Below are 13087 nucleotides of genomic sequence, written 5' to 3'. Positions count from 1 at the left end.
CTTTTCCAGGGGATCCGGAGGTAACAGTGGAGTGTGGAGACGGTGGAGAACTGGGATAGGAACACTGGAACAACTGGTAAGTAGACAAAAGGTAAGTGGGTCAGGTTAGTCAACATGGAAAGTTTGAGACCAGACAGTGAGTGAACGGGAGGAGTGCAGGGATATAGTGCTGCTGATTAGTGCTGACAGGTGGCAGTGATCAGAAATCAGGGGATTGGGATCTGGTGAGTGTCGTTGGTGGAGACTGCGGTGACTCTCTGACAACATGTATGGATAATGATCCTCCTGTTGTACCCTGCTACTTTCTGGGAGTATAACTTGTTGAATTGGGGATGATGTTTCTCTGTATCCTTTGGAAGAGCACACCCTGGGCCTCTCTGGCCTGCACATCAAAGTTTGAGAGTGAGCTGGCCAGGGTTTGAGATTCTCTGCACCTGCTGCTCACTCCTGGCCAAATCAAATACATTATTCCGCCTGGCTTCTGTGGGGAGCTGGAAACAAACTGCTACGGTAAGATCGCCCTCTGTCCTGTGACAGGAGGTGCTCCACGCATGCACACTCTGGTAAGTCATGCAAAACTAAGGTTGATTGATGACCCAAGTACAAACTTTTAAACTTTGGAAAGTTTAATGCCCTCTGCGTAGGTATATGCACAACTTTCCAGACGGTGACACTGTCATCTCTAAAACAAGCCACTACAATTGCATATACCAATACACATCTGGTGTTACAGCATCTACGCTGTTGCACCGTTAGGTAGCCTGTGCTCTCCACTGAGCAGGGAGAGTCATTTGGGTTGGACAGGTATCAATAACAAGCAGTGAACAAATCATCACTAAGAAAAACAGAATACATCTGTTTGGAGACTTGACGTCCTCTCTTTGGCACAGTCACGCTTGACTTCAGCAAGGTAGGGCTGTTTTCCATGAGAGTAGCAAGTGACAACATCTGCAATTTCTTTTCAAAAGGAAAATAAAAACAAACCATGATGCAAGTAGGCTCACTTAAGTGCCTTGCAATATGTATAAACACAACCAAAGGGACGACCTCAGAGTTTCCCCAGCCATCAAGTTAATGTCAATTAGCATGGTGACCTTTCTGAACAGTGTCATCTCTTCTCTAGTTAAAGATGAGACATCTGAATGTTCAGCCAAGACATTAAAGTTTGCCTTTTTTTGGCCTTCATTTGGTGGTACTGTGAGAGATGTGTGCCACCCACTGTCAGCGAAAGAAAGACATAAGGGGACTGAATTGATCATAGATTGCAGAAAAAAAAGTCAGTGGACTATAAATAAAAAAGACCAGAGGCTTTTTCAGCCAAGTAACATCAGGGAATGACATACAATAGCTAGTTACATCAGCATCCTGCATGCTCTCTGTGTGATACACCACAGGTTGTTCTGTACATCATCTATATATCATATACATTGTCTGTTTATCTGCTTAAGGAACAGCCTTAAGGACACTTACCCCTAACCTCAAAGTTTTTAGTTCCTTGCCACATTCACCTCTGGTTTACTCACTGAAAATACCCAGGAGACTCCTCAATCCCCCACAATTCCAAAGACATGCAGGACAGGTGAATTGAACACTGTAAAATTCCCGTAGGTATAAGTGAGAGAATGAATGTATGTGTTTCTGTTAGTTCTGTGATGGACTGGCCATCCAGCCAAGGTGTTTCCTCTCTACAGCCCGAGACCCATTGGATAAACTCTAGCATCCCCACGACCCTACATAGGACAAGCGGTTTCGGAGAGTAGATGGATGGATAAAAATGTGACCAATCACAGTAATAGTACGTTTGCCTTGACCTGACTTGTAAAATTCACTAAGGACACAACAGACCATATTTACATTAATATCCCTGCTTACTCTTAATTAGAACAAAACCAACTAATAGTTAAATCCCTTAAGTACATTTGACCACTGCAAATAACTAACGAGCCGGCGTCAGTATGGACTGGTCTGAGGAACATCACCAAGTACAAGACACCACCCCCACAGTCTGTGGAGAATCAACAACTGGCTGACGATATGAATGTGTTTTACTGCCGACTTGAAAATGCCAGACTGACACCCAGCACCTGCTCTGATCTGCACTTCACACATTCACCTACACCCCTACAACCCCCCTCCCTCCCTCCCCCACCATTCAACCTGCGCTTAAAGTCTGTGTACAGGATGTGAACCAGGTCTTCAGAAAACAGAAATCTAGGAAAGCTTCAGGACCAGACGGCATTTCACCTGCCTGCCTAAAAGTCTGTGCTGACCAACTGGTCCCCATCTTTACACAGATCTTCAACAGATCTCTGGAGCTATCCGAAGTTCCCTGCTGCTTCAAACGCTCCACCATCATTCCCATCCCCTAAAAGTCCAAAATCACTGACCTGTCACTCTTACGTCTGTGGTCATGAAGTCATTTGGGCGACATCACTGGACCCTTGCTGGATCCTTTTCAGTTTGCCTACAGAGCAAATAGGTCTGTGAATGACGTTGTCAATATGGGACTGCATTACATCCTGAAACACCTTGACAAACCTGGGAATTAAGCAAGGATCTTATTTGTGGATTTCAGCTCGGCCTTCAATACATCATGCCTGACCTTCTCTCAGACAAACTCACACCGCTCTCTGTGCCCACCTCCATCTGTCAGTGGATCACCAGCTTCCTGACAGACAGGCAGCAGCTAGTGAGGCTGGGCAAACTCACATCCAGGACTCTCACCATCAGCACTGGCGCCCCTCAGGGATGTGTTCTCTCCCCACTGCTCTTCTCCCTCTACACAAATGACTGCACATCTATAGACCCCTCTGTCAAGCTCCTAAAGTTTGCGGACGACACTACAGTCATCAGCCTCATCAAGGACAAAGACGAGCAGCTGGCTGTCTGGTGCAGTCACAACAACTTGGAGCTCAACACGCTCAAAACAGTGGAGATGATAGTAGACTTCAGGAAGAACCCCCCCTGCACTCCCCCCACTCACCATCATGGACAGCACTGAGTCATTCAGGTTCCTGGGCACCACCATCTCTCAGGACCTGAAGTGAGACATTCACATTGACTCTATTGTGATAAAAGCCCAGCAGAGGCTGTATTTCCTCCGCCAGCTAAGGAACTTCAATCTGCCACAGCAGCTGTTGAAATAGTTCTACTCTGCCATCATCGAGTCTGTCCTGTGTTCATCTTTAACTGTTTGGCTCAGCTACCAAAACAGACATCAGAAGACTACAACGGACAGTCAGGACTGCTGAGAGGATTATCGGTGCCCCTCTGCCCAGCCAAGAAAATCACTCTGGACCCCTCACACCCAGCCCACTCTCTCTTTGAACTGTTGCCCTCTGGCCGACGCTACAGATCACTGAGCACCAAAACAGCCAGACACAAGAACAGTTTTTTCCCCAGACCATATCCCATCTGAACAACACATAACACACCCCAGTACTCTACATCTGCAAATAACACATCAAACCTTCATCTGTACATAGGACACATGCACATTCACAGTTCTGTCTATGTACATTTTCTTTTCTGTATATTTAAATTTTTTATTACTGTTGTTATTTATAATTTATTGTCTATTCTCTTCATTATTAGTGTTTTTATTACCTTACTTATATGTTGTCTGCACTATGTTTGTACTTCTGTACTAGAAGCTCCTAACACCAAGACAAATTCCTTGTGTGTGTAAACACACTTGGCAATAAAGCTCTTTCTGATTCTGAAACTCTGGATTAACCTAACACTGTTCGGGAGGCAGACACACTCTGTCAGTTTAAATCTAGATTAAAAACCCATCCCTTTAACGTGTTTTAAGGCCCGTTCACACCAAGGATGATAACTATAAAGATAACGATAAAGATATAGTTCTAAAAATTGTTCTCAATATTAAAGAATAGCAGAGTCCATACCACAACTATAATGATAAAGGCACAGAGAAACGATATTGTTGCAATCACTTTCAGAACAATTTTCTTCCATCTGATGAATGATACAAACATTGAAATCCAATCAGAATCCATCCTGCTATAACAAGCTCGAGAATTTAAAGCAGCAGACGCGCATGCGCTTAGAATAAAGAGATAATGTCATTCACTGGTGTGGCCGCTAATATCGTTGTCTTTATAGTTATCTTTATAGTTATCGTTCTTGGTGGGAACGGGGCTTTACACATAACACACTAACACATTATTCAAATCCGTTAAAGGATTATTTGGCTGCATTAACTAGGTCAACCAGAACCAGGAACACATCCCATGACACACAATGTACTTGTTACATCGTAAGAAGAATGGCATCTACTCTAATATTAGTTTGTGTCTCTCTTATTCTGAGGTCACCGTAGCCACCCAGATGCAGACTATATCCAGATCAGATGGTCACCGCAGTCACCCGGATCCAGTCCGTATCCCGCCCAGATGGTGGATCAGCACTTAGAGACGACCTCTACAGCCCTGAATGTCAGCGGAGATAAGAACAACTAGATGAGCCCCAGAGACAGATCCCCAGTGAAGACCTTGTCTCCTAGACGGCCATTGGGACAAGACCTCGGTAACCAGATGAGTCCTCAGCACAAACTGCTGGTTTGTCTGGCCAGAGGAGAACTGGCCGCCCGACTGAGCCTGGTTTCTTCTGAGGTTTTTTTCTCTATTCTATCACCGATGGAGATTTGGTTCCTTGCCTCTGTCACCTCTGGCTTGCTTAGTTGGGGACACTTGTCATTTCCAGCGATATTGTCGTCTTGATTGCACAAATACTATTAGAACTGAACTGAGCTGGATGATGACATCACTGAATTCAATGATGAACTGCCTTTAACTGAAAATTGAGTGTTTACTATCGCCCTTTTGCATTTCCCGACACACTATTTTCCTATTTGATACTGTAAAGCTGCTTTGACACAATCTGTATTGTTAAAAGCGCTATATAAATAAAGGTGACTTGACTTTAGTAAAGTCAGTGCTGCGGTCTTACTCGCCCCACTCCGAGGTGGGATTCGAACCGCGGTCTCCGGCGTGGGAGGCCACGGCCTCTAGCATCAGTCGCTAGAGCGCCACTTCAGATAGGGGAATGAGGTTTAACCTGCACATCACTTACCCGCTGGCCTCTGCTACACCAGCAAGTCAGCATGAATCTGTAAAATGTTTAGCTTCTAAAAGTCACGCTCTAGATACAGGTTGTGTGATATTGATCTCTGCAGTGTAGTTAGACAAAATTATGTTCCTGTCAGAAGAAAAGCTTACTGAGATGTCCAAGGCCAGTTTCCTAAAGAGCCCCAAAGCAGCATAGTTCCACTCACCGGAATGTATTGTCATTGGGCTGTGTGAAGAGCTTTTCTGTGCTCCAAAACCTAGTGAGCTTCCTTGCTGTACACTGGCCTCTTCAGCAACTACTTCCTAAAGGGCCACTCAAGATGTATTCTTCTGCTATTTTTTAATTGTTGTTATACAGTATGTGCAGTACACATGAGCAGGGGTGTCCAAACCTGCTCCTGGAGAGCCACCTTCCAGCAGAGTTTAGCTCTAGCCCTAATTAAACACATCTGAACCAGCTGCATCAACATATTCATGATCACTTCCAGGCAGGTGTGTGGGAGCAGGAAAATTACCCTTCAGGAAACATGCAATGCTTCCATGGAACCAAAAGAAAGGTATCTTAGAAGACAGCAGTGCAATCTTTTTTGTTGTAGTTTTTGGAGCAGAGCTTTTGTCTGGTGCAATGTTACCAAGAAAGACTGCTCACCAACAATCAGCAGCACGTAGAAAGCACAAGACAAACTCCACATATGCCCTCCCTGAACTGTGTGTGTGGTTGTCTAGACACAGGTGTTGAACTTTCAAGAATTTCTGCAGCATGTATCCCAGACGGGAGAGGAAAACTGATAATTCCAGCAGATTTCCTGCAGAATTCTGGCTAGAGATTACATTCTCAGCAGAAGAGATCCCATAAAACCCCAATACAATACTGATAGCCATGGTAACCTCTCAGTGCCATGACCATCCATTCCAGATGAAAGCCTGTCTGAGATTGTTTCCATAACGACTGTTTGGCATGAGCTGCTGTACTGCATTTTCCCAGGGTGGCTATTATAGCTGTTTGTCAGCATCCGCTCCCAGCAAACGGTTGCTTCCTTTAACCCTGAACTTAAAACTAGGTACTATGACTTCCTTTTTTGTAGAAAAATATTTATACCATGTTTATTTATTGTACAGGTTTAGATATTGTTTTTCCATGAGGGAAACAATGATGAACTACCATCTTTTTCAGATGTTGATAAATGTTTTAAAGGATATCCTGCAGTACAAGGCAGTGCAGCGTAATTTTTAGATGATGAACCATGTGTCCACATAAGCACATTTTCTACATAAAATAATACTTGGCACTTTTAATCTACTCTCAGAAGTATTTCCTGACAATTCATATTACTGAATAATAAAAACATTGAAATAATGTGCTGTATCTATGGTTACAGTAACTGACTGATGAAATTCTGCTGACATTTGTGGTTTTATTTCCTTCTTTTAGCATGATGGCCTGCTACATGTGTTTGCTCTCACACTTTTTCTCTCACTCACACGTTGTAACTAACGTCTCCATCTATCACTGCTGTTAATTTTAGCTAATTAAGTAATTAAACAGCTTGTCCTTCATTCTAATTAATAGTGTTTGGTAATTACTTCTATTACAATTGTTGTCCTCATGCCAAAATTGATAAATTTTTGCTTTATTACCCACAAGCTTGGATGTTGTATAACTTTAAAGGGCTTTTATGAACTGAATTTATTCAGTTATATACTGTATGAAGGCTTGAGGCTTCCCATTGGAAATCTATAATTGAAGCAAACACTAAAACTACAGCCTATACGTCCACTAAGGCAATATAATAATGGAAATATACTTACTTCAAAAGGTGTATGTGTCTCTGTACTTGCTTTAGAATAGCATTCTCTAGTAAACGATGTTCTAGTTAATAAGTGAATAATGTCACCTGACTCACCTCCAAAAAGAATCAAGTTAAATTACTTACTTTTCTGGAGGCAAGACATCCAGAACACCTTACAATTTTACCTGCCAGTGCATAAACAACTACAGAACAACAACCAAATGTTTATTGGCTGTTACATTTGTTAGATCGTTATGGAAGTTTTCCCTCAAAACTAACTTGTTCTGTTCCTGCTGGACACAGTGAGAGTGTAAAGGTAATATATTCTCTGCAGTACCTCTAATTTGCAGAACATCTAAGATGCTGTTAGGCTCTGCCATGTCCTGCCATTCACTGAATCCTAAGCTACTAAAATTCTGTAGGTCCATGAACAGGGACCATAAACTTCATGGATGCACTGTTTTTTTGTTTTTTTGTTTTTTTAAACAATCAACAGAAAAAAATGCAAAACAAAAACAATCAAAAAACAAATACAAGAACAGGGGAAAAGTCACATAAGAATACTATAAGAACACTATAGTTATGGTCGCAGTGGGCTTTGATTCTGGAAAATTTCTGGGGATTCAGGACTCTTGAGAATACTGGAATCAGGACTTAGAAACATTTTCAGAATTAACCCCACAATGCATCATGTGTGACCATAATCCAGAGCCATAGCCGATGCCAGGTAGTTGCAGTTTTGATGGTATTATTGTGTGATGGTTTCTAATGAGTTGGCAAGCAAATCTAATGAGTTGGCAAGCAAATCTTTAGCAGGCTAATATAGCATGAAAATATGTTTTCATGTTATTTTAGCCTGCAAAATGATTTATAATATATAATCGCACAGTTAATATAATTAAATAATACTGTGATGGAAAAATAATACACAGGGGAAAAAAAAGTTATATTACTGAAGACAATAATTCAAAAAGAAAATAAATGGAATACTTTTTGGGCAGTAAGTTCCTCTGACCTGTGGTCAGTTTATATGAGAATGTGTTAATATATCGCAATAATAAATAATTGTGTCTTTTTTTAGAAATTTTATAGTATACTGTATATCTTAAAAGAGACAAATACAAAGTTCTGTCATGAAACTCTAGATGGCACAGTCCAATATGTTCTAACTCAATCTGCTATAATGACATCATTCACATGGCACAGCTGATTGGTTCTTTTCGTATCAGTCAATGAGATTGCTTTTTAACATTCAAATATCTAGCTAGTACTTGCTGTTGCAGTTGCAGTGCGCTTGAGAAACCCTCCACCTTCCCTAGCTGCACATGCATAGATCTACTATGGGGTGATTTCATATTTGTTATATATTAACTGTTCAATTTCTCATTGATTCAATTATCTAATCAACCAATCACATGGCAGTTGCTTCAATGCATTTAGGGGTGTGGTCCTGGTCAAGACAATCTCCTGAACTCCAAACTGAATGTCAGAATGGGAAAGAAAGGTGATTTAAGCAATTTTGAGCGTGGCATGGTTGTTGGTGCCAGACGGGCTGGTCTGAGTATTTCACAATCTGCTCAGTTACTGGGATTTTCACGCACAACCATTTCTAGGGTTTACAAAGAATGGTGTGAAAAGGGAAAAACATCCAGTATGCGGCAGTCCTGTGGGCGAAAATGCCTTGTTGATGCTAGAGGTCAGAGGAGAATGGGCCGACTGATTCAAGCTGATAGAAGAGCAACTTTGACTGAAATAACCACTCGTTACAACCGAGGTATGCAGCAAAGCATTTGTGAAGCCACAACACGCACAACCTTGAGGCGGATGGGCTACAACAGCAGAAGACCCCACCGGGTACCACTCATCTCCACTACAAATAGGAAAAATAGGCTACAATTTGCACGAGCTCACCAAAATTGGACGGTTGAAGACTGGAAAAATGTTGCCTGGTCTGATGAGTCTCGATTTCTGTTGAGACATTCAGATGGTAGAGTCAGAATTTGGTGTAAACAGAATGAGAACATGGATCCATCATGCCTTGTTACCACTGTGCAAGCTGGTGGTGGTGGTTTAATGGTGTGGGGGATGTTTTCTTGGCACACTTTAGGCCCCTTAGTGCCAATTGGGCATCGTTTAAATGCCACGGCCTACCTGAGCATTGTTTCTGACCATGTCCATCCCTTTATGACCACCATGTACCCATCCTCTGATGGCTACTTCCAGCAGGATAATGCACCATGTCACAAAGCTCGAATCATTTCAAATTGGTTTCTTGAACATGACAATGAGTTCACTGTACTAAAATGGCCCCCACAGTCACCAGATCTCAACCCAATAGAGCATCTTTGGGATGTGGTGGAACGGGAGCTTCGTGCCCTGGATGTGCATCCCACAAATCTCCATCAACTGCAAGATGCTATCCTATCAATATGGGCCAACATTTCTAAAGAATGCTTTCAGCACCTTGTTGAATCAATGCCACGTATAAGGCAGTTCTGAAGGTGAAAGGGGGTCAAACACAGTATTAGTATGGTGTTCCTAATAATCCTTTAGGTGAGTGTATATTGATAACATATATCTCAGCACATAGAGACTTTTTTACCTAGATATCACACTATAGAGACTGTGTCTGTTCCCCCGAAGTAGAAAATACAAAAAATGTCCAAACCAATTTATGAGTAACAACTTAATTGATGTTCAACAAATTCAAAATGTAAGTAACACAGAGAAACAAATGATAAAGCTTGGCTTATTGAATAACAGGTCCCTTTCTACGAAAGCGCTTTTTGTAAATGATATGATCACTGATCATAAACTAGATGTGCTCTGTTTGACAGAAGCCTGGCTAAAACCAGATGAATTCATTATTTTAAATGAGTTTACCACCCCAAGATTACTGTTATAAAACTGAGCCTACTGTATTCAGGCCACCAGGGTACCCTACAGACTTTATTAAAGAATTTGGTGATTTTCTATCAGAGTTAGTGCTGGCTGCAGATAAAGTCTTAATTGTGGGTGATTTTAATATCCACGTTGACAATGAAAAAGATGCATTACGATCAGCATTCATAGACATTCTGAACTCTATCGGGGTTAGACATCACGTGTCAGGACCTACTCATTGTCGAAATCATACTCTAGATTTAATACTGTCATATGGAATTGATGTTAATGGTGTTGAAATTATGCTGCAAAGCGATGATATATCAGATCACTATCTAGTCTTGTGTAAACTCCATAAAGCTAAAGCTGTAAATTCAACTCCTTCTTACAAATATGGTAGAACCATCACTTCTACCACAAAGGACTGCTTTGTAAGTAATCTTCCTGATTTATTTTAATTCCTTAGCATATCCAACAGCACAGAAAAACTTGATGATGTAACAGAAACTATGGGCTCTCTCTTTTCTAGCACTTTAGATACAGTTGCTCCTTTACGCTTAAGGAAGATTAAGGAAAAGAGTCCAACACCGTGGTATAATGAGCACACTCGCGCCCTAAAGAGAGCAGCCCGGAAAATGGAGCGCAGCTGGATGAAAACTAAACTAGAGGTATTTTGTATTGTTTGGCAGGAAAGTACCCTATCCTACAGAAAAGCATTAAAAACTGCTAGATCTGATTACTTTTCGTCTCTTTTAGAAGAAAACAAACATAACCCCAGGTATTTATTCAATATAGTGGCAAAATTAACAAAAAATAAAGCATCAACAGGTGTTGACATTTCCCAACAGCACAGCAATAATGACTTTATGAACTATTTTACGTCTAAAATCAATACTATTAGAGATCAAATTGTAACCATGCAGCCGTCAGCTACAGTATCACATCAGATAGTGCACTATAGATCCCCTGAGGAACAATTACACTCATTCTCTACTATAGGAGAGGAAGAATTGTTTAAACTTGTTAAATCAGCTAAACCAACAACATGTATATTAGACCCTAGTCCATCTAAACTACTAAAAGAGGTGCTTCCAGAAGTCATAGATCCTCATTTGGCTATTATTAATTCATCATTGTAATTAGGATATGTCCCCAAAACCTTTACATTGGCTGTTATTAAGCCTCTCATTAAAAAAACACAACTTGACACCAAAGATCTAGTTAATTACAGACCGATCTCGAATCTCCCTTTTCTGTCAAAGATACTAGAAAAGGTAGTATCCTCACAATTATATTCCTTCTTAGAGAAAAATTATATCTGTGAGGACTATCGACCACAGCATTCTTTTGAATAGACTAGAAAACTTTGTTGCCATTTGTGGAAATGCATTAGCATGGTTCAAATCGTACTTATCTGACCGCCATCAGTGAATGAAGAGGTATCATATCGATCACAAGTGCATATGGAGTACCTCAAGGCTCAGTACTAGGGCCGTTACTTTTCATGCTTTACATGTTACCCTTGGGAAATATCATCAGGAAACACGGGGTTAGCTTTCACTGTTATGCTGATGATACTCAGCTCTATATTTATTCACGGCCCGGTGAAACACACCAATTTGAGAAACTTATGAAATGCATTCGATATAAAAAACTGGATGACGAGTAATTTCTTACTGCTAAATTCAGAAAAAACAGAGGTGTTAATTATCGGACCTAAAACCCCCAAAAGTAATAACACTGTCTAACACTTGATGGCTGCTCTGTAAATTCTTCGTCATCAGCCAGGAACCTAGGTGAGCTATTTGATAACAATCTCTCCTTTGATAGCCACGTTTCTAGCATTTGTAAAACCGCTCTTTTTCATCTTAAACATATATCTAAACTGAGACCTATGCTCTCAATGTCAAATGCAGAAATGTTAATTCATGCATTTATGACCTCAAGGTTTGATTATTGTAATGCTTTATTGGGCGGTTGTTCTGCACACTTAATAAACAAACTACAGATGGTTCAAAATGCAGCAGCTAGAGTTCTTACTAGAACCAGGAAGTATGACCACATTAGCCTGCTTCTGTCAACACTGCACTGGCTTCCCTATTAAACTTTGTATAGATTTTAAAATCTTGTTAATTACTTATAAAGCCCTGAATGGTTTAGCTCCTCAGTACTTGAGCAAGCTCTTATCTCATTATAGTCCTCCACATCCATTACGTTCTGAAAACTCAAACTCCCAAACTCTGGAACAATCTACCTAACACTTCCCATAACACACAATGTACTTGTTACATCGTAAGAAGATTGACATCTACGCTAATATTAGTCTGTTTCTCTCTTATTCCGAGGTCACCGTAGCCACCCGATCCGGTCAATATCCAGCCCAGATGGTCACTGCAGTCACCAGATCCAGTTCGTATCCAGATCAGATGGTGGATCAGCACCCAGAGACAACCTCTACAGCCCTGTACGTCAGCATAAACCAAGACACCTAGATGAGCCCCAGAGACAGATCCCCAGTGAGGACCCCGCCACCTAGACAGCCATTGGGAAAAGACCGCAAGAACCAGTTGAGCCCTTACAATCTGACTTTGCTGCAGTTGGAATTGAACTGCTGGTTCGTTTGGCCAGAGGAGAACTTGCCCCCCGACTGAGCTTGGTTTCTCCCAAGGTTTTTTTCTCCATTCTGTCACCGATGGAGTTTTGGTTCCTTGCCGCTGTCGCCTCTGGCTTGCTTAGCTGGGGACACTTCATTTCCAGCGATATTGTCGACCTGATTGCAAAGACACTATTTAAACTGAACTGAGCTGGACGATACTGAATTCAATAATGAAATGCCTTTAACTGAAAACAGAGTTGCAAATTAATTAACTTATACCTTTCCAATAGTTTGACGAGTCAAAATTCATGAGTGCCTGGGGATGATATGTGCAAGGTTTTATGTAAATCAGATGAACAACCTAGAAAGAATTTGAAAAAGTACCCCTTATGGTTCCATAGATATGGACCAAAATGCAAATTGACCTATTCAGGCAGATGTGTGTCTGTGTGCCTGAGTGATGCATAATTTGGAACATCTTGCTGAGTTTGGGCTCTTTTCAGTTTATTGTCTCTGAGTCCCATATTGTTTAAGGCAGAAAAATACTCAAGGCTTTTTGCCAACTGGCATTGTAATGCCAGTTTAGCATTACGTGAATGAAAGCACAGAGCATAGGAACAATCCAAATAATATCCAAATAACTTTTCTGGAATCTCTCTGAAAGGGGCTGATAGGTTGTTTTCACTGTCAATGCGATAAAGCCCATCCATCATGCTCACAAGTGGTCC

Source organism: Barbus barbus, assembly GCF_936440315.1.
Source record: "Barbus barbus genome assembly, chromosome: 44".
NCBI lineage: Eukaryota > Metazoa > Chordata > Actinopteri > Cypriniformes > Cyprinidae > Barbus > Barbus barbus.
This window is presented reverse-complemented; position numbering follows the sequence as displayed.